Raw genomic sequence first — 23,359 nt, 5'->3', positions numbered from 1 at the left:
CAGGGAGGCAGAAAGGGGTGTTGGGATAGTTTGGGGAACACCCTCAGAAGCAGGGTGAGGGGGGATGGGATAGGGGGTTTATGGATGGGAAACTGGGAAAGGGGATAACATTGGAAATGTAAATAAAAAATATTCAATAATAAAAAACGAATGTTACATCTGAGCACAGTTAATAAAAAAAAAGCGATATTGTTTTCTACACTGATTGTCTTCTACATATCGCAGGTTATAGTGGTGTGTGTCACTAGTGAATTACACATTTTCTTTAAGATTTATTAGATTTATAGAAAATATAAAATTAAACGTGTGCTTTCAAAACTGAAAACATAAGAAAGGGGAGCCACGGAAGCACTCACAGTGAACCAGTTAAATGAGAAGAGGATGACTCTCTGAGCTATATGGGACAGGTCTTTTCCTAAAGAAATGGAGATAAGATTTGTTTTAAAGACGTAGGAAATTTAAACCTGAAGTGCTGTGTGAGTGTTATGAGCCTTCTTGAATAAACACAGGAGCCCAAAGTGACAAGTAAACAAATGGTAGCTTTAATAGACTAAACAACCAACCACTCTTCTACTTAAAGGGCCTGAACGTAGTTAACCAAACAAAAAGGCACGCTATGACCCACTTAGAGAAGTACTCAAATAAAAGGCATCTTCAGAAATGCAGGTAAGGTAAACAATGTTCTACAAAACTATTTAAAGTCCCACCAACAAATGCCCCAAAAGCTAAAGAAGGCAGTGACTAGCCAGCTTACCTCTGGGTTCCAGAAAAGAAAAGCCAGCTGGACAGACTGACCACGGTTAAATGCTAACCAGAATGCCAGTTAGCCAGGAGTACCTGCTCTGATAGGAGACTTGTACCAATAAAAATATTTTTTTACAAAGAACAATTTTCTTCTGAAACAAGAGAAGTCTGAATATATGTGTTTTCTGCCATCTGTCTTTTTTGTGTGTATGGACAATAGAAAAAACAAAAGAAATAAAATAATGACCACGCTTACTTTGAAAATTAGAAATTAATATATAAAATATTCAAATAAATATCTAGATAATTTTACCTAGGGCTTAAAAAGTATAGTAAGTATACTAAGTAAGTATAACAGAAAACTGCAGAGGATAAAGACAATGTGTGTACATTGCGGTGTTTCTAAAGATGCTTCCTATTTGGATAGGAAATAACACCTCTACTCTATACTACTAGTGTTTCTTTTTTTAAAAAGTGACCTTTAATGGAGAAATGGCTGGAACTCAAGCTAAAGTATATCTTTGCACACAATCCTATCTTTTTCCTCTTCATTCCCTGACTTTGGCCTCTATCTCAGGTTTCCTTATAGGAGCAAGGAGAGAAGAACCAGAAAGAGTTGAAGGAATAGAGCAAAAAAAAAAATCAGTGGAGACCTCAAAATCAAGGATCTTCTGTATCTTCAGTTGGAGAGTTTCCTATGATGGGGACCCAGTCTTACTCTCTGAAAATAAGCTAAGCAGGTGGCTCTTGTTAGAATTAGCATGTTCTTGGATTCATTTGAAATTAGCAGTGTTAACCGATGTCACTTAGTGCCAAGTAGTGACTTCAATGTCAACAAACACTCTCTCTTTCAAATTTTATATTCATTGTTTCCAGCTATATGCAACATACACGAAATACCAATTCATTGGCAGCGCTGACATGCTTACACTGTCATTGATATCACATCTATTAGAGTACCACCAAAATTATAAAGCAATTGACAGATTATAGCGAAGGGTATCTTTAGAATCCATGCCCTCCTGTCCTTGCATTATATTGCACCTATAATGGCTTGGCTCACAGCTACAAGCTTGGGGACATCACTCACTCTTTGTTTATTTGCTTCATTTTAATGAATGCCAGAACTGAAGGAGATTTTATATGCCTAGGACTGAAAGCACTGTGCCTGCTTAATGGAATAATACAAAGTCTGGAGGATTCATGGCCCTGACTTTTAGATGAGTGAAACACAGAGGGCAGGATGAATAGAAACAAGTTTTTGTGTGGGCATGTGGGCACATGGATTTTTTTCGTTTTGTTTTGTTTTTTGGAATGAAGCAAAATAAAATGAGAAAAAAATTCATTAGCTTTTGGTTCTTTGTCTTGTATTTTAAATACCTGTTTTGGTAGTTAACACACAGCAGTTAAAGAACATGCAATAAAATACAGGAAAGAAGATGAGTGGGGAGAATTTTTGAGCACTGTTTTTCATAGGTTTGGGTGTGTTGCTGCTCTCTGTTTAAGGATATGCCTAAAAATGCAGTTAGCGACTCACAGTGAACTAGACATGTCAGAATGTGGGGTTTTAATAAATAGAAAAAAAGTGAAATAAACCTGATGCTTAGGCGTGACCGAAAATGTCATTTTCTTTGTAGCTAGATTTTCATACATTCTTTATAGTCAACACAGAGCTGGAAATCAATAGTAAATCCCAGGACCCTTATGCTGAAATATTTAAAATGTTAATGTTAATGGGGGTCATAACCAAAAAAAAAGCAGCTATATCTTAAAGCTAAAGAGTTCCTACAAGACATGGAAAGAGTTATTGCTTGTAATCTAAAGAGATATTGTGTCTTTAAGCCACAAAACTTCTTTATCATCCTAATTTTAATAAACAATGTAACTATCTTTCAGAACTGAAATCCTCAGATGAAGGGAGACAACTTTGGAAAATTATTTTGCTTGTTTAGCAATTATCACTAATGAAATAAAGATTTCCTAAATACTAATAAATCAAGGCTGAATTGACTGACCATGCATCTGAATTTCTGTATTATTCACACTGAAATTACTCCAAAGATTAGCTGTAAATTGCCCACTAAATTGAATTTATGGTTTCATTTTTCATAACTACTGTGTTGTGACAAATGAGAGGAATCTAAGAGGATGATGACAGGGCGGACAAAATTTTGTAGAACTCTTTCTTTTAAGAAAGAACCAAACCATCCCTATGATTTATTTTGGCAAACATCAAAAAATGGTAAATGGAAAGACTGGGCAATCTACTTGTTATCTCTCTCCCAAGAGCTTAATGCTGAGTTTCTGTCTAAAGGAAGCTAATTAAATCATTATATATGGATGAAGGAAGTTGGCATATGATAGAACTTGTCAAAGTATTTATTCCTCATTTAAATCCTTATTAAAAAAATCAACTTTGGAGACATCATCATATTCCCATTTTAGAAAAAAGAAAACGGAATCTATTTTCCCACAAAGGGCCACTACTTCAGCCCCTTTGCCAGGTCAGACTTGTGGACTCTGTGTTAAGCAAACAACTTGTCATTCCTTTTGCATGAGAGAAAATACAATTGGGAACAGTGCAGTACCAAGGAAAGACCAAAGCAATTCAACTAATCAGGCATCACAAACACATCTGGGTCTTTGACCTCACTGATTTAGACTTGTATTGAAAAGCTGATACAAAGTGAGTATTTCAGCTCAGAGAGACAGTGAAGGTCTCCCGTACATGGGATGGATCATGCACTGCAATACAGAGAGGAGAAGACAATTTTGTTAGCCTGTAAATTGGGTTTGTATCATCCAGCCTCTCGGGTTAGAAATGATTGAAAACAAATATTGGGTTGGAGTTTGTAACAATTGCAGTTGATACCTTCAGGTTTATAAGACACTGGCATGTGAACATATGCTCTGTTTGTAAGACAAATGAATTGGCAGCCACCTATAGCTTTCTTATTCTAAAAGTTTAGAACATGTAAACACAATCCTCCTACAGTGGCCTCATCCCATCGAAGTAGCTCAGACCAGATGTATACAAATAAAATTTCAAACCATTTTTGCTAACAAAGAATTTAAATGATCCTCTGAGATGATTGCAATAATTATTTTTATCTGTGAGGGTCAAATTGAAAAGCTCTGGGTATTTAGATAATTCTTAAACCATTCACCTTTTAGTGAATTATTTCATTAAGTGATTTTAAAAGGTATGCATTCTCAGAAGATGAGACTTAATTACCTCTTGCCCTCTGAAAAGTCTTTTGATATTTTCAATGATGTTAACATGCTACTTTTAATATACATATGATCTGTGGTTTACTATCTTTATCTTACCAGTTATTCATCTGTATTTCTCCACTGTTTAATTACTCCATATGAAACTGGGTGTTTACAATTAAATGTATAATCATATACTAATCTTCCTTTAAAAATATGAAAGTGGAAACATTACTCAATGATTCCACATAGTGGAAGGTCTTATAGTTCAAACGCAGATGCCCAATATTTGCAATGATTTATACTATATGTGAAAATTTGCTCACTAATTTCTTACATCTTATTCATTTTTAGTTCAGTTATGTTCTAGGAGGAGATATTTATTTGAATGATTTTAAGACAAAGTCTCTGTGTTAAAAATACTGTATTTGAAAGGTAGTTTGGCTTTAGGTTTTTTCAAAGCAGATGTGTGAGTTAAACACAAATGCAGTAACTATTTTGCTAGGTAGAAAATTGAATAAGAAATGTACACATATAAATCCTGATAGACACTCCATAAAAATGACATATAACCCAAAACAGAGAAGAGAATATGGATGCAACCTAGAATATTCCTCTGTAAACTTTTCCAGATATTTTAGCATTTGTCCAATATAAGAATAGAATTCTTCCATGGCTGCCTAATTCTTAAAGACTAGAGATTAGGTCTGTCCCAAGTTGTAGATAGGAAAAATAGAAATATGTGTACAATATTTGGTTTGAGGTTCATTAACTCATTGCCATTGTCAATGTCATGATTGTAGCATCCTACAATATTATATATAATGTAATATACAATGTAATATATATTACAATATCTTAATTCATTATGATGTTGTTGAGATGTGTGTTCTGTCTGGTTATAGGCTACTAAAAGTAATCTTTCTTATGAATGTTTTCTCATGTTCGATGAGCATGTTTACATATGATGTAAACAAACATGAACAAAATACTATGATACATAACCTTAAGTAAAACTTCCAAATAGTTTTCATAAGTAACTGTAAGTTATGTACCTGGAGTATTTCAAAATGAAGGATAATTTTCAGAATTTGGAAAAATTGTGACTCATTATATAAAAAGGAATATAAGCATAGGCCGTTTAACACATTAAAAGGAAAGCTAGGCAAATGCTTTAGTCAATTTAAGACATAAATTTTAAAAACATATCTATAAGACTTTAAAATAGCTGTAAACTAATAAAGACGTAGACTCAAATATCTAAAAATGTGCACCATATGCACCCAAATTCATTAAACATGGTGATAAGCTAGATCAAAGGCTTTGCTTTCCATTCTAATGTACTTTTCATTCCTCCTAAGAAAAGTTCAAAAAATCAGCAGATTTTTCATGGTTGTCATTTTTAACGTATTTGGATTTATTCATTTGGATTATTTTGTTGATTTATTATGACCACATTTTAATATACTAAGTGACATCTCACTATACCCTGGTTTAATTTCTATATGAAATATTCCCCTGATTTTCACTTCTGTGGTTGTTGGAATACCTCATGTGTTCAGTATGTTGTATTGCTCTATGATGGGCCTCAGGGTGACTCTTCTGGTTTACTTCTCGATAAATTTCAATGAAATAAAAGTTCATAAAATACTGTAAATGTAGTTTTAATTGTCATATATAACTGTCATTTCATAGGCTTACTGTTTAATAAACTCACTCTTTTTAACTCTTTCTGAAATTTGGCTGGCTGGTTCAACTCAGGTATCCAGGTCCAAACTCCTCTCCAAGTTGACTGATTTAAACTGACTTCTCTCAGTTTCTCGCCGAATTGTTCTGCTTGGCCTCAAACTAACTCTGGCCATCTGTTCTCATCTTCTGACTTCTTTTCATTTTCTGACTTGTTCTGTCTTCAGAACTATCCCTGTAAAACTATCCTAGGAAAACTGCGTTTTCTCTCTCTCTCTCTCTCTCTCTCTGTGTGTGTGTGTGTGTGTGTGTGTGTGTGTGTACTGCTCTCTTAAATTACCTTTCTTTCCTGTCTGAAAGTTGAGTATATTCTATCTCTGACTCATTCTGTCAAATATTTCTCTAATTTATCACTTAGTCTGACCCTCAATGAGGTGTCAATTTTAAACATGACTGTGTCCTTCTACAAACTAACTTTTCAATGTTATGCATTAAAGGTGTGTACTGAGGGCATGCGTGTCTGTATGCCATACGGAGGGGTTAAAGGTGCCTCATTCCAGTTTAATCAAATAGACCTAAGAAGGTGCTTGGATGTGCTTCCCTTGACAGAGCAGTCATGTTGCTGGATTAAAATTTCTCTATAAAATTCAACCTTTTTAACAAGCAGGATTGAAGGGGGGATTGTGAGGAAATAGATATCCCTAGAATGTGGAATAGAATATATTTCAAGGGTGAACCAGGGGCAGGTAGGGCTGGTAGGGGAGTTGGGAAGAGAGTACTAGGTAAGACAACTGGAATTGGGAGACATTTCTGAGGTAAGACAGAAACCTAGGGCAATGGAAAATTCCAAGAATCTATGAGGGTGACCCTAGTGAAGATTCTTAGCAATGGGGCTATGGAGTCTGAAAGGGCCATCTTGTATAAACAGGCAAGACTTCCAAAAGAGATTGGGACACCAACCCAGCCACAAAACGCTCAACCTACAATTTGTCCTGCCTACTTGGAAATTTTTGTATTTTCTGAATCTGAGTAGTGATACATTATTTATAAACTTCCTATCTGTCTCCTTGCCTAGTGCTACTCCAAGAACTCAGATTATATTTTTGTTAGATATTTCATTCTCTCCTCCACAAATCTGTACTCTTTATAGTTTAATCCCTCCATGTCACTGAGCTGTATGCTTAGTGATTTCTACAGTCCACTTTCCAGTTGACTAATTAACTCTCCAGCACCCACAGTATTGTTCTATTTAACCTATCTTCTAACTTAACTTTCAATGTCCACTGTCGTGAGTTTTAAATATGATTCTTTTGCTTATCATTTTAGGTTCTAGTTATATTTTGTTTTATCCCTATAATCTTTGATAGTTTCTTTCTTTCTTAATTGCAAATGCTTATATTGGAAGTTCAATTTCTAAATCATTTTCAGTATATAGTGCAATAATGCTAAGCATTTATATATATTATAAAAGATATCACCAGAAATTTCCACTCTTGAAATACTAACAAACTATATACAGAGATCACTCTTCCTACTTTTATCCTAGCTTTCAGCAGCCATGTGCTACTTTGCATATTTAACAGTATTTAAGACGACTTTAGAGGTCACATATAAATGGAATTATATATTTTTCCTCTTGTGAATACTTTTGTTATTGTTGTTGTCATTATTGTTTTGAAGTTATCCTTTATTTTTCCCAAAGCAGTATAACAGAGATGTTGCTGTTCAGTCATTGATGGTAATGTGAGAGATACAATTTTTGTCTTTAGCAATGGGCCTAGTGGTTCACACCTTAATTTCAGCTTTCAAGAAGCCAAGCCAAACAGAACTCTGTCAATTTGAGGCTAGCCTAGTTTCTACATTGTGAGTCCCATGTCAACCAAAACTACATAGATAGTAAATCTCTCTCTCTCTCTCTCTCTCTCTCTCTCTCTCTCTCTCTCTCTCTCTCTCTCTCATAATAATATCCAATCTCTGTATTATAATCTTACTTTGCCTTTTTAAGTTCCCTTAAATTTTTTTCTTATTCTTTATAAAAAATGAAAAAAAAGATGAACTTTGTATGTCCTATTTTCTTTTTGTTTAGGGTAGCCATCCTTCAGCCAGGTGTGCTCTTAGCTTCCTGATAGTGCTGCTCCCATTTCTGACACACTTGGTTTCTTATCCCTGTGCAGGATGGCTCAAGCCTGCCTTAAACTGGTAGCAGCCATGGTGACTCAGGGTTCTGAAGCCACCAAAGATGTGTACAGCTGTTTTGATTTGAATAAAAATGTCTTGTACACCTAGTGAGAATTAATGTCTGGATGTCACTGATTATAACATACCTAAAGCACCTAGGTTACCTTACATAGATCACACACAGCATGAGCAGCTCCAGCATGACAGAGTCTTCCACTTTACAGATCTCAGAAGGAAAATAGTGTTGCCCCCTGAGAGCTGGATACTAGCCCATAACACCAGGCTAGTCCCACAGACCCACAAAAGTTACATGGTATCATTATTAACTTCCAGTCTACTTCCTAGCAATTAAGATATTTAGTCATCAGGCATAATAGGTCATTGAATTAGGATATAGTCCATCACAAAGAAGATAGACATCAACAGGATTCTACCTCAGCCAGGGGGTGGTATATGTTCATACCAGGAGGGGACCAAGTAGGACTTGGATCTGCACAGTACAGAGCACCATTAGGAGCCAATGTGACAAGAGGAAATAGGTCTTAACAAGACTTAGACAATGCTGGGAGGAAAGACTTTTTTTTCTGTTTTCAGTAAGTGTAACCTCTAGAGCTACCAGTGAACTCTTGCAGTACTCCTGAATCCAAGCATTCCTACTCCCATTCTGTGAATGTTTTATTTCCCCTTTACTTCCCTTAAGACCCATATATGACTTAGCATTTGACAGGGTTTCTTTTTTATGGCTTAATAATATACCACGGTATGTGCATGCATAAAATGATTTTTTTATTCATTTAGCTGCCAATACGTATTCAGAGGCTTCTGCCTCCTGACTATTGTGAAAAATACTATAATCACCATATGTGTAAAACAATCTTTTTGAGCTGCTCTTTTTGGAGCTATAATAAGATTATTAGCTTACAAGAAGATTCTGGGTTTTATATTTGTCTATGGTTTTATGATCATTCATATCATTTCTCAGTAGACCGTCAACGTTTTATAAATACCAATTGATGACCATCAATGTGCCTGAACCCTAATTTTCCAACATTCCTTGCCACATCTTAAAATTTTCTCTTTATAGTATCCATTTAATTAATAAAATACAACCCAAAATACTAGGCAGATAGAATAAAATGATATGCATGTTTAATTTTTATTACTATTTCCCTAATTATTTGTGATCTTGAATATCTTTCTTTATGTTCACTGTATATTAATGTATTTTCTATTGGGAGTGTCCATGCTTCCACTTTGCCTGTTTTCAATTAAATGGCATTGGCAGTTGTGACAGTGATGAGAGAGGTAATAGAAATGAAGGTATCAACATAGTCTGAGTCCTAGCCCCCTATCACACAGAAGATTTACACATATCTTCTCCATTCTTTGGGTTACTCTTTTTACTCTTTGATTTTCTCTGTCAGACAAGTCTTTGAGTATGTCAGTCTCATTTTCTTTTGCTTTATCTGTGCTTTTAGTTTAAAATTTAGTATCATGAAGCATCTATTTTTCCTAGTTTTAGAGTTTGGGATGTTTTCAGGATTTTACTTTGAATAAGTATGAATATGGATAAGATCATCTTTATACATTTGTATTGAATACACAAGATTCCAAAGATCAGTTAATTTTGGGGGGAGGGACATTGGGTTTTTTATTTTGTTTTGTTTTTTGGTTACCTTGAGTGTGTCTGTGTGTGTGTGTCTGTGTGTGTGTGTGTGTGTGTATGTCTGTGTGTGTGTCTGTGTGTCTGTGTATATGTGAATGTACATTTGTATCACAGCACATAAGTGGATGTGAGAGGACAACATGTGAGAGTTCATTGTTTCATTGTTTCCTTCTACCTAGTGGGTACCAAAGACCAAAATAATCACGTTCAGTGGCAAGAACCTTTATCTGCAGAGTCATCTTACTGGCCCCAATCTTTGAAAGAATCTTTCCTATCCACACTTTCCTTGACTCCATATTGAAGATCAATTAATCACATGTATAATGTTCATATTGTGGGCTTCTTATTCTGTGTCATTTGGCCATATATCTGTCTTATGCTAGTGCTTGGTCTTTTGTATTATTGTAGTTTTACAATGTACTCTGAAGCCAGGATTAATGAGAAATAAATGTTTTGCTTCTTTTGTTTAGATTGCTTTAGGTATCGGAGTTCTATGGCATTCCATATGAGATTTAAGGTAGTTCCTCTCATTTGTGCAATACAATTCATTGGCATTAGAATGGCAATTACACTGATCTGTAGCCTGCTTTATATGAAACTATGGGTCTTTAAATAATTGACTTTATTTTTCAAGGATCTCTGTTCTGAATGAAAGTTTGGTCCCTGATGCTGTAGTATGAGAAGTAGTTAAACTTTTAAGAGCCAGGATAGTGAAAGATAATTAGATCACTTGGTCAGGGGGTACCACCCTTAACAGTGCTAATGCTGGTCTGTTGGCACAAGTTTCCATGACAGTTGTTGCATATTGATAACTGGACTCTGCCTGCCCTCTGGCTTTCAGGAGCACCATCTGATCCCTTCCTCTCCTATGCCTCCCTGCCATGATGCCATCTGCCACATTGTGGCACGCAGGTCCATATAACCAGAGTTCCACACGAACAAGTGCTATACTCTTGAGCCTCTAAAATGATATAACTAAATAAATTTCTTTTCTTTTACCCATTATTGGGTATTTATTATGTAATAGACAAACACACACACACACAGCAGAGAGAGAGAGAGACAGACAGACAGACAGAGAGAGAGACAGAGAGAGAGACAGAGAGAGAGAGAGAGAGAGAGAGAGAGAGAGAGAGAGAGAGAGAGAGAGAACGGGAGAAACACACAAACAAAAAGCAACCAAAAATTATACAGATAATATAAGCAAATGTGAGCATTTAACTGACGTTAAATCTCAGTACGTATAAAGTGTTTTTTCACTTCTGTATTTTCTTTTAGGCATGTCTTTACAGCTTTCATCACACAAGTCTTGACTAAGACTGTTCCTTCTAGTTTCTCCTTTTGGAGTTATTTCAAATGATACTATTGTCTTACATTTTTTTTCAGATTGTCCACTTGTAGGATGAAGAAATGAAATTGATGCTTAATATTTTAGTTATTATATTGTGGAGTTACAACTTGATTTTATTTTGAAGTTATATTTTGAAGTCACATGAGTGGTGTGACTTTAATTGTAGCAAGTTTCTAATTTATTTTAGAAGTTTCTTTATCCAGAGGAGAAGGTGGGTTCTCCTGTTTATTTGTATAGCTTATTTTTCATTATTTGTCTTCTTTAAAAAAATATAAATCTCTCCCAATATTCTTTTGATAATCCCTATGGAGGAAAGTCTTCATCTGTCATTCTGTTTACAGTTTTTAGTTGTAACTAACATCTTCTAGGAGTCATCCTTCACTTGTCAATGTTTTACATCCCAGCATGAATGATAACATTTTTTTTCCAAAAACTACAACCTTTTCATTCCTAGAAGACTAATTGTGATAGTCCAGGCTTTCTTGGTACAGACCACTGAACTGTTTTGTTCTCTGAAGCTTCCAGACACTCTAAAAATTCTGACACTCTCCTCACTCTAGATCAGGCAAAAGAGACTCCAGCCAAGAGCTCTCCAAAGGCCAGAGGGCTGGGTTCATTTCTCTCCTCTCGTTTTCTCCTAAGGAAAGAGCATCAGGCAAGAATCATGCTGAGCATTGACTACTTCTGTCTGTGACAGTACAAGTTGTCTGTAACTGCGATGAGCAGCTTTTGCTCTCAGAGCCCTTTACCAATAAAGCGTGCCAGTTCCCCATAAGCAACAAAAATTAGGCAGGGTAGAAAACAATCTTTAATGGAACCAGACAAATGGTGTAACATTAAGCATATGTCCCTGCCTTCTCTTTCCACCCTAAAAGAGAAGAGGTGTGAACTGGGTTTCTCTCTCCACTTGTGGGACACTGTGCCAGCTATGAGGAGGACCAGATATGATTGCTGTGAAACAACTACTCGTATACACTTGAACTTTGTTGCTCTTGTGTAGAGAAAATCTCTTGTGTACTTTATAGATATATCACCTATGGCTTATAGGAAATGGGAGAATAGAAGATGGACAACCGGTAGGCAGAAAGGATTCTGGGATAGAGCCAAGTGTGGGAAGACCTGTCTGGAACGTGAAGGACTGATGCATGAAAGAGGTAATCAGCCATGTGGATGAACTTAGATTACAATAAATGTGATATTAAGTTATGAGCTAGTGATGAATGATCCAAAGCTTTTGGCCAAGGTGTTTGTATATATAATAAATCCTTGGAGTTGTTTCTTCTGGGAGTAGAGGTGCAAATTACACTAAATAGCCACAACACTCTTGGCTTGGGTTTGCCAAGAGTACTGCAACCTCCCAGCCAACTCTTTTATGATCTTACTATCACCAGTAAGTATCTGCAATAACTTTTTAACATTCTACTCTATTAAGTTCATTTGGATAACCTATTGTTTGTTTTTCTGCATATCGCAGAAATCATTTTTGTATATTTTAAATTAGAATTGTGAGTTAGCCATCGCTAAGCAAGACTATGTATAATTTATCAGATGAATTCATTATAATACTATAAGCATGAGATGTATTAATCTATAAATATTTTAGAAAAATAATGAAAAGGAGAATTAAATATCATATAAACTTATTGAAACTATACAAAACTACTACCCAATCTTAATTAGTCCTTTAGCTATAGCCAGTTAATACACATTGCTGTTTCTTTCACCAGAGAAAAGAGTTAATTTGGTTAATAAGCACTTGGCTAAATGTTCATTGTTAAGTTAGAAAGTAGCTAAGGAAACTCTCTGTAAAACAACCTTCTATGACTTTTCCTTTCAGGACGATCCTCCCAAATCCGATTTGGTACCAGCACAGTCCCATGTAACAAATATTCCTTTTTCCATTTCTATAGTGAACCCAAGTAACCTGTTGTAAGCATTAGAATATACTAATCCACATATCACTGTTTTATTGGTAGGGCTTTATATTCTGGAATGCATTCAGGCATATCCAGCCCTAAATCCTTTAGTCCAGATTTAATTCTGTGTTAACAAGTTATTACATACATGATCACAAATTTTAACCTAACTTCACAGAATTTAATCTCGGGACAAAGAAGGGTAGACATTAGCTTTATTCCCATATTTTAGATGGGGAAAAGGAAATTCCCTTTTTAATATGATGAGGGTTGAATCGTTATACCATGGCACTTAATTGAAGGCAATATACAATAAAAATCCTTCTATGGAGCTTATAGAAGAAACTAGATGTGATGGCTCAGTTAAAATGAGGAGGTAATATATCAAATTGGACTTAGGTAAGCACACTTTCTATGAAGGGGAAACAAAAATGTCTTTCTTTTATATTTTTATATTTTATGTATTTATACTTTATGCATATTTATATTTATAGTTAATGACCAGTTCAAATCTAGAACTGAAATCAGCAACTGATATTTTCCCCTCCCAATGCATGCAAAGAATATTTTGACATAACTGAGCATAGCAAAGTGAGACATATTGTCATAATTAACTGAATTATTCCTGGCATGCCATGGACAATTACAGGATTAATAACCACCCCACCAAATGGTATTATGTTGAAATAAATTGACCGACAAGGTTTCTCAGCCAGGAAATAAAGCTCAGATAGATCATCAATAACAATTCCTGTGACAAGCATATTTGTGAGAACTCTACTCTTATGTTTCAAGTTATGGTGGTAGTATCTGTCTTTAATTATTGAAGGAAGGTATTTAAAGCTACAATTGGAATATTTTGCCCTTTTTAATTGTCTGCTGAAAGTCATCATTTGATAGCTACTGATGTATCATATTTTTCTTTTTAATTATTTTATTTATTTACATTCCAGCCTCTGCACCCCATCCTCCCTCTCACAGTTCCTTAGCCTACACCTCCTCCTCCTTGCCTCCGAGATGGTGCTCCTCCCCCACCAGACATTCTTCTTCCCTGGGGCCTCGGGTTTCTCAAGGATTAGGTGCATATCTCTCACTGAGGCTAGACTAGTCAGTCCTCTGCTATGTATGTGCCAGGGTCCTCAAACCAGCCAGTGTATGCTGCCTGGTTGGTGGCTCAGTCTGTGGGAGCTTCCTGGGGTCCAGGTTAGTTGAAACTATTGGTTTTCCTATGGGGTTGCCCTCCCCTTTAGCTTCTTCAATCTTTACCTTAATACAACCACAGGGGTTCCTACTTCACTACAATGGTTGGCCATAAATCTAAGTCTGTCTCAGAGGACAACAATGCTAGGCTGTTGGCTGCAGTCTCTTCTCCATTTTTTCCCTGCATTTCTTCTTTCTTTCTTTCTTTCTTTCTTTCTTTCTTTCTTTCTTTCTTTCTTTTTAATCACAGGGACAGGTCTGGGTCAGAAATTTTGACTGTGGGTTAGTAACCCTGTCCGTCCACATGCGGCCCTGTCTATCTAGTAGAAATGGACTCTTCTTCAAGTTCCCTCTCCTCATTGTAGGGCATTTTGGTTAAAGTCACCCCCATTGAGTCCTGAGATTCTCATCTTCCAGGTCTCTGGAACTTTCTAGAGGATCCCCTCACCTCCCACTCCCTGATTCTGTCAATTTCCATTCATTCTCCTAAAGCTTAGGCTTCTCTCCTCCCTTCTGCCACCCTCATACCTGATCTTGTTCCTCTTTTCCTCTCCCCCTCCCCTGTCCCACCCATCCTCCCACCCCTTCCTGCCTCCCTGCCCTGACATTCCCCTACATTAGGGCATCAAGCCTTGGCAGGACCAAGGGCTTCTCCTCCCACTGGTGCCTAACAAGGCCATCCTCTACTACATATGCAGCTGGAGACATGGGTCTGTCCATGTGTACTCTTTGGATGGTAGTTTAGTCCCTGGGAGCTCTGGTTGGTTGGTATAGTTCTTATGGAGTTGCAAATCCCTTCCACTCCTTCAATTCTTTCTCTAACTCCTTCAATGGAGACCCCCGCTGCGAGCATGCACCTCTGTATTTGTCATGCTCTGATGTCCTTGTTTTTAATAGCTGAATAGTATTTTATTGTGTAAATGAACCACATTTTCTGTATTGATTCTAAAGTTGAGAGACATCTGGGTTGGTTCTAACTTCTGGCTATTACAAATAAAGCTGCAATGAACATAGTGGACCATGTGTCCTTGTGGAATGATGGAGCATCTTTTGGGTATATGCCGAGGAGTCGTATAGCTGGGTCTTTAAATAGAACTATTTCCAATATTCTGATTGATTTCCAGAATGGTTCTTCCAGTCTGCAATCCCACCAGCAATGGAGGAGTGATTCTTTCTACAATCCTTGTCAACATGCCTTGTTACTTGACCATTTGATCTTCACTATTCTGATTGGTGTAAGGTGGAATCTCAGAATCATTTTGATTTGCATTTCCCTGATGACTAAGGACTTTGAACATCTATTTAAGTGCTTCTCGGCCATCTGAGATTCTTCTATTGTGAATTCTGTTTAGCTCAGTACCCTATTTTTAATTAATTTAACTACATCTAGTCTTTTCCTTAAAAAAATGAAAAGGAAAGGAAACAAAGGTAGAAATTATAGGACTATAGGTTGTTCAGAATATGTAGATATATGTTCTATAATATGTAGATACATATACATATACATATATGTGAAATAAGCAACATTGGCTGGAGCTGGAGAATTGGCCCCATCATGAAGAGTGCTTGCTTCTCTTATTTAGACCTGAGTTTGATTCCCAACACCCACATCAGCCTTTATTTCCACTTCCAGAAAATCTTATGCCCCATTCTAGTCTTCCCATGCACCTATACCAGCTAGAGCACACACATGCGTACACACACATATGCGTAAATGAAAATATTTTTATACTTACATATATGTTTATTAGGAAATAAGAAATATGTACAGTATATGGGTTAGAGGAATTGTTACTTTATAATGTTCATAGAATAAAGTTATTTGTTAGTAATAGGTTAAATATATTCCCAAATTATATTTTTAATTATGCTTAACTTTTATTTTAATGTATTTAATTAAAATAGTATCTCATCATTTTCTGCCTCCCCTTTCCTTCTTTCAACTCTTTTCATGTTTTCCCACTTCTCAAATTTACTGATGTGGAAATTATTACTATTATTACTGTTACACACATATATATTATTATTGCTATACACATATATTGGAGTCAGCATTATATATAAATATGTATACATATATATATATATATGAGTTTACATGTTGTAGATACACATGCACACATGCATATGTGCGTGTGTGTGTGTGTGTGTGTGTGTGTGTGTGTGTGTATCTACAACATGCTGAGTCTAATTAATATTACTTGTATATCTTTTCAGGGCTAACCACTTTATATTAGAGAACTAATAAGTGGGTTCATTCCTGGGTAAGACTGTTTGACCCTCTCTCAGCTGTCCTTAGTTGCCTATAGTTCTTTGTCTAGGGGTAGTGATGCTTGAGATATTCTCATCCCATGTTAGCATGTCTGTGAATTTTGTCATCGTTAAAGTTATGCAATCTCATGTGAGATTATAGAAACTTTCTTATGAATATATTTGCTAATTCATGTTGACTTCCTGTAATACAAGTATTAAGAAACAGGAATAGTGTTTACATTTTTATTATGTGTAGATTTTAAAGAATGCCTTTGTAAGTCAAGAGAAAGCATGGAAGGCACATGTGTGATGTGGTGGGGTGGAATGTGAGATTTCAGCCTGATGTATATGTAAAATTTTTAAATAATTTCAACATAATTGATATCATGAATATATGATAACTGAAATTATATTCTACTAAATATAGGAGAGGTTAGCATATAAATTAATTTGAACTACCCTGTCTTTAATATCCAATCATTATTTAAAAAAATAAATCTCCTTCCAGTCCTTTGCTTTTATGTACACATCATACACTATACATTAAAATAGATCTCTTGCATACTTGTGTTCCCTAAGGGCACAGTCCATATGCCTCCTTATCTTTATCCTTATATCCAAAGACTACACAAGTTCCTTGTCTTCCTAATATTCTCTTTCCTTTACTGAAATTTCTATAACTGCTCTAAAGGCCTCCATTTCTCCACCTTCAACTTATTCCAAACATTGGGGAAAGTGTTGCCAATGAACCTAGATCTTCTGCTAAAACTGTCGGCAGCTCTATTATTAACACTGTGGAATGCAACACGTTCTTCAACATGCAGAACGTCAGGGCCTGTGTTTTGCTTGTCTCTTTATTATCAGCTCTTCACATCTCTTCTCTGCTCAGAGGTTCAAGTCCTCTTAGTCCATCAAAGGTTACCTAAAATGCACCAAGCCTTCCTATAAGTCTCTTCCTCTGTACAGACTTCATTTGTCCACACTGCACTAAGTCTTCCTTGTATACTCAGCGCTGTCCTGTTTCTGATACTGGAATCTAGGTTCAGTCTGTGATGCTTGAATCCTTATTAGAGTAAAGTGGTTTTCAAAATAGCTGAGTGGTTACTAACAGTGTCAATCATGTCAAACAGATTGTGACTTCTCTCTTTAGGCATCTTCTTCCAAAATCAGACTCTAAAGAAGTGATGTATAGTCAGGAAATTTACTGGGAAGACCATGAGTTTAAGACCAACTATTGCTGATGAAGTGATGGAGAGCAAAGAACACAGAAGAGACAGGGAAAGACATTGCAATGTAGATTGATCCAATTGAATTAAAATTCCCGACATTTTTATGGGGAGCTCTGGAGTTGAGATGGCATTTCAGAGATCTCCAAGTTAGGAAATGGTGACAAATCTCCATATCCTTGAAAAGTGAGACTGACATTGGACACGTGTCTTTCTGCAGCTATGTGCAAATCCAGAAAACATTCAGCTGAGTGCTGTCAACTATGACAGCTGGAAGAATGCCGTCTTCAGTCTCGGAAGATGCTATACAGCCAGAGCGTCATGGAATCCATTGCAGTTCTTTTAGACAAAACTCTTTTCTCATTCATTTGTATGTGCCCCGCACTATCAAAGTCTCCAAGTTATACGAGGCATTCGAAAACAAATGTTTATTAAATGAATGCATAGTATGATTTTTAGTCAAATTCATCTTTCTAAAAGCAATCTGTGCCGCAGATACCTTATGTTCAATCTGAAAATAAGGACCAAAGGAAAAACGAAGTACAGAATGAATAGCTTTTAATCTAACTGCAATCCTTCGGCTTCTTACAAGGCTCATAATGATCCTCTGTCTTTAATCTATCCAGCAGAATGAAAAGTTAAAAAACAGAGCAGCCAGGGCTAAGCTACAGAAGAAAAGGCTTTGTATTAAAAGGCCATTTATAAAGTTTTTCATCTGAAGAAAATGTAAGACTGCAGCATTGCCAGCAGATTTTAAATCCTAACATTCTCTTCTTATTTACATTTACTGAAGCAAAAATAAAATAAAATAAAAAATGTGCTGGTCAAGTTTGGGCTCCGATGGTCACACGAAGAGCTTTTAGAATGTCCAATAAGAAGATCAAATATGAAATACCATTGTTAAAACTACAGAGCACATATTAATGCTTAGATTTCCCCCTGAGGAATATAAATATAAAAGCCACAAACTATACAGAAGCTATATGTGAGTGTGTGGAGAAGAGATCTGTGATTAAAAACAAAACAAAAGAAAAACAGAGCTGATTTGGTAGTGGCTTAGAGGAAAAGGGGGTAAAGATTTTAAAGGGGTTGGAATAAAAGATATAAAGCAAATCAAAACCAAACAAGATAAAAAATTACAAAAGGTACCTACCTGCTAATAAAGTGAAAATAACAAAGGAAAAGCTAGCACTCACTGAGGCTGGAGAACTTGAGTGACTAAGAAATGAGAGGTGCTGTGGTGCATGAGGCTAAAGGAAGGCATGTAAATCTACTTTGGAACAAGGAATTATGCAGGGGAGAAATGAAGAAACTGTTCTTCCTCCCATATCTCTTCTTAGAAAATAAAAGAGAATCTAAAACTAGCAGATCTGCCTCGTAGAGGCTTCCATAAAGAGCACATGAGACTGTCAGAGGCGTTCTAAAATCCTCAGACTCTTATTATTTGAACTTGTGTTAGAATCACATGGCAATGTATTATTTTAAAATGTGTACATTTATTCCAACTCTTCTGGCATAATGCAAATTTAGTTTTTGTTTCTGTGTGACTTCACCTGAAAACACATAGGTGAATCTAGACTGCTGCTTCACTGAGCAGGACTATAAAGTGTGAACAAACACACACTTGAAGTTTCCACCATCTACCTCACTTCACCAAACACCCACGTCTTTTATTACAGCTTTCCTCTCAATTTCAGATAATCCTAATTATCTTCCTTATAAGACACTGTCTGCTTCTCTCTAGGTGAAAGTTAACTTCTATTGTAACACGTAAGATGTGTGTGTGTGTGTGTGTGTTTGTGCATGCAAGTATGTGTATGCATGAACACACGTGCATGTACATGCAGATGTTAAAGATCATCCTGAGATGTTCTTCAGGGACCATTCTCCTTGTTTTGAAACAGAGTCTCTAGCTGGGTTGGAGCTCATAGGTTACTTACTGGCCAGCAAGCCCCATAGAACCCCCTACCCCTACTTTCCCAGCACAGGTTATGCTACCTCTCCTAGCTTTTTGTATGGGTGAGACCAATTAAACTCAAGTCCCCATTGCAGATTCAGCAAACACATTACTATTTAAAGCATCTCCACAACCTGTATTTATAGATTTGTTGATCTTTTATGAAATACCAAGTAATATCATTGCCTTTGTTAGCTTCTTATCTTTTGTCATGCAAAATGAACAAAGTTTTTGAGATCTGGGATTCCAACTTCACTTTTCATAGTGATATGGTTTTTACTGAGTGATGTACACAACAGCACCCAACACTTGATGCCACAAAACAGTGGGTATTCTTAAATCTCTTAAGAATCTAATTCAATAGGTTCCGTGTGAGTTCTGTAGAGTGGATTTCTTTGTTTCCTCTTTTCTGTTCCATCAGTTTTCAAATGTCCTTCCAGCTTTGGATAAGTAACCCAGTATGTGAGCTTATAGAAAATTAAGACACAGTTTCTTAGCCAATGGATGTTCCCACTGGAGACAAAACTGGAGTATCTCAGAGATGGAAAGACTACATCTTATGAAGGCATAAGCAATGGTACCCAGAGCAATGGCCTTTGTAAAATAATCCAGCAGCCAGAATGGCAGAAGTAGACTCGATTCCCATTTGGTGGATATTGCCATAACTCTGCCTTGACCTTTCACAATCCATGCCCATCTCTCAAACCTTTCTTATCCTCTATGCCATTTGCCATTTGTCCTGTGGCGGCTCAATGACACAGTGTAGGAGGATGCTAAGGCAAAGAGGCTGGGGTGGGTGGGTGAATGGGAGAGCACCTTCATAGAGGCAGGGGAAGGGGGTTTGGAGAGGGGAAACCAGGAAGAGGTACACCCTTTGAAATGTAAATAAATAAAAAGAAAGAATCATCATTTCAATAAGGATAAGTCATATGTTAACAGCACGGAGTCTTTTCTAGAAAAGAAATTAGTTACTATACTTTGGGAAAGATAGATACAGAGATGATGGCTTATTATGATGTATGTTCTGAATCTAACATGAAAAGCTCTTTCTAATTCTCTCTTTAGGATTACACACACAGAGAGAGAGAGAGAGAGAGAGAGAGAGAGAGAGAGAGAGAGAGAGAGAGAGAAGGAGGAGGAGGAGGAGGAGGAGGAGAGAGGGAGATAGAAACACAGACAGAGACATACATACAGACAGACACACAGATATACCCAGAGACACAAAAACACAGTGACACACAGATATACACAGACACAGAAATACACCGAGACACAGATACACACAAACACAAACATACACACAGACACTAACAGAGACACAAACACACACAGAGATACACACAAATGCACAAATACAGGCACAGACACACAAACTGAGATAACATACACATATACACAGACAAGCATACATACTTATTCATACAGAGATCTATGCATATACACAAACATTAATATACACAGATGTACAAACATGCATACACATAGACGCACACACAAGTATGCATCTGGCCTCACAAATGCTCTCTGAACTATATTACAATCACTGTTTGTCTTACTAGTAAGCTTTAAGAATTGACATTCACATAATAATCTAAGAATCATTATTTTCCAGATTCAGATTTTTAAAGCAGACTTTAAGAGCATCACATTGCCTGGAAATATCATTACCATCCGTGTACTTCAATCACTGCTCTGAGAACTTCAGGGAACAAACAAAAGTCCATTTCATCCCCAGAAGATCCCACAATCTAATCAAACAAGTAACTAGAGAGCAAAGAGATAAATGCTCTGGGAGAGGGTTGATCAAACTGCCAACAGACTCTTAAAGAGTCTTACATTTTTACTGCAGGGAAATAAAATTTTAAAGGAAGATTACAAAAAGAAATGGCACGGGGCTGCTCCCTTAGAGTGTATTGACAGATTCTTGGTTTCTAGGGTGGAGCTGCAGTTAATTTGTTATCAAGGCCCATAGCATAAATCCCATACATACATTCATCTCTATACATACAACCCTGTGTGGTACTGGGGATGTATAATAATCCAGTACATACAGAGTAACAGTGAGTGAGTGATCTCAAAGGGAATCATCTCAGAAAAGGAGGGGTTCAGAAGCTTTGTGAGGAGAAATATTTGAAAGTCACTCCAGGTTGTTCTGGTCTTTGTTTTCTCCAGGTTGTTCTGGTCTTTGTTTTCAAATTTGCACACATAATTTTAAAAACTCTTTATTATAAATTGGCTCTTTTAGCTCTTCATTAGCGGCTGTTTCTCTATGAATAATTCTACAAATAAAAATCATCTCTAACAATTTCATGGACAGATGAGCAATATATTTCTTTATTAATTGTCAGGGAAATAGTAAAATGATTCACATGTTTTTATATTGACTTGGCCAACAAATGTGCTCTCCTTCTGCCTCTGTGGTACCTGCTGCTTGGATTATATACTAGTGGCAAAAATATAGAAAAGCAAAATTCACTTTTTAAACTATTTAAACTGATTTTCTCTGTGCCTTTGAGGTTAAGGAAGGAAGAGATTTGCCTTGTTCTGAGTGTGTTTGGCTGAAGTGAAGCTTTTCAAGTCTATGTACCAAGGGTCTCTATGGTTACAATGAAGCCATGCATATAAACCAAATGAATGGTGTCAACAACAGAGGTGTCTTAAACCAACAGAGAAAGTTGACTAACAATTGTATGTATGTCTACTTGCTGTGGTCATTTATTTTTCAAATACTTCCTTTAATGCATAACTATGAAGAGAAAAGCAGCTTCTTAAATTACCCAGTTGGAGTCACCACCAAGCCCCACCATACCCTTGTAAGTTAAGATATTTCATATAAATGATTATAAAAGACAAGACAATTACTTATCAGTTCTAGCTAGAGGGGGGGAGATTTATAAGGATTTTATCTACACACTTTTGGAAGCAAAGTAACAAATTCTCTCTCTCTCTCTCTCTCTCTCTCTCTGTGTGTGTGTGTGTGTGTGTGTGTGTGTGTGTGTGTTTGTGCAAGTTTGTATGCATGCATTAGGTTTGGGTTTTTAGGCAGGGTCTCATGTATCTCAAGTTGCTGTCACACAAACTATGTCAGAGGATGCCCTTGATATTTCAATTTTCCTGACTCCTCTATCTGAGGATTCATGGGTGAGATGGAGTAGATAAGACATATATAAATGTAAGTGAAATAGAAACAAAGTAACTGATGAGTTTATAAAAAAATAAAGAGAAGGGTGATAAGTTCTATGGTTGTGGTGAGGTGTGGGGAAGGAGTTGCCTCTGCGGGCCCATGCTGAGTCATCCCTTTCCCCGAGAGACCAGGCACACAATTTTACAGATAGTATAGTGTAGAATAGAGTTTATTCAGGGCATAGGGAAGGGAGTTAAGAGGGTAATAGAAACAGAGAAAGGCAGAAAGAGAGAGAGAGAGAGAGAGAGAGAGAGAGAGAGAGAGAGAGAGAGAGAGAATATTAGAGATGTAGAGGACTAGAGGCCAGCCATGAACACATGGAGAGGGAGGAAAGGAATGGGGAGAGAGTTGGGGCAGAAAGGCAAGAGAGGAGCAAGAGAGCAAGAGAGAGAGAAGGGGGCAAGCAGCCCCTTTTATAGTGAGTCAGGCACACCTGGCTGTTGTCAGGTAACTGTGGGGTGGAGCTTAGACAGAATGCTAACATAACCCCTTACCATGCATAGCAGGACTTCTAATCAAACAGCCCCACCACAGATAGCCTGCTAAATATAAGTTTCCAGTATTATATATTTCTTTTTACATGCACACCTGCAATGAACCTGCAATGTGCCTGTCTGTAATTAGACACAGGTAGGGATTAATGAAAATAATGATAAAATTATATGATTATTAATAATATATTGCACCAGAACTTAGGTAAATGGTTTTCTCCTCTCTGCTCCTTGGCCCCTTTCTTTATCAATATAGTTCTCCCCTTTTCACTTACACGAAGGACTTTATAGCAT

The sequence above is a fragment of the Rattus norvegicus genome, chromosome 15 (genome assembly GCF_036323735.1).
Source record: "Rattus norvegicus strain BN/NHsdMcwi chromosome 15, GRCr8, whole genome shotgun sequence".
In the NCBI taxonomy this organism is placed as follows: domain Eukaryota; kingdom Metazoa; phylum Chordata; class Mammalia; order Rodentia; family Muridae; genus Rattus; species Rattus norvegicus.
The sequence above is the reverse complement of the archived record's forward strand: the minus strand, read 5'-3'. Positions refer to the sequence as shown.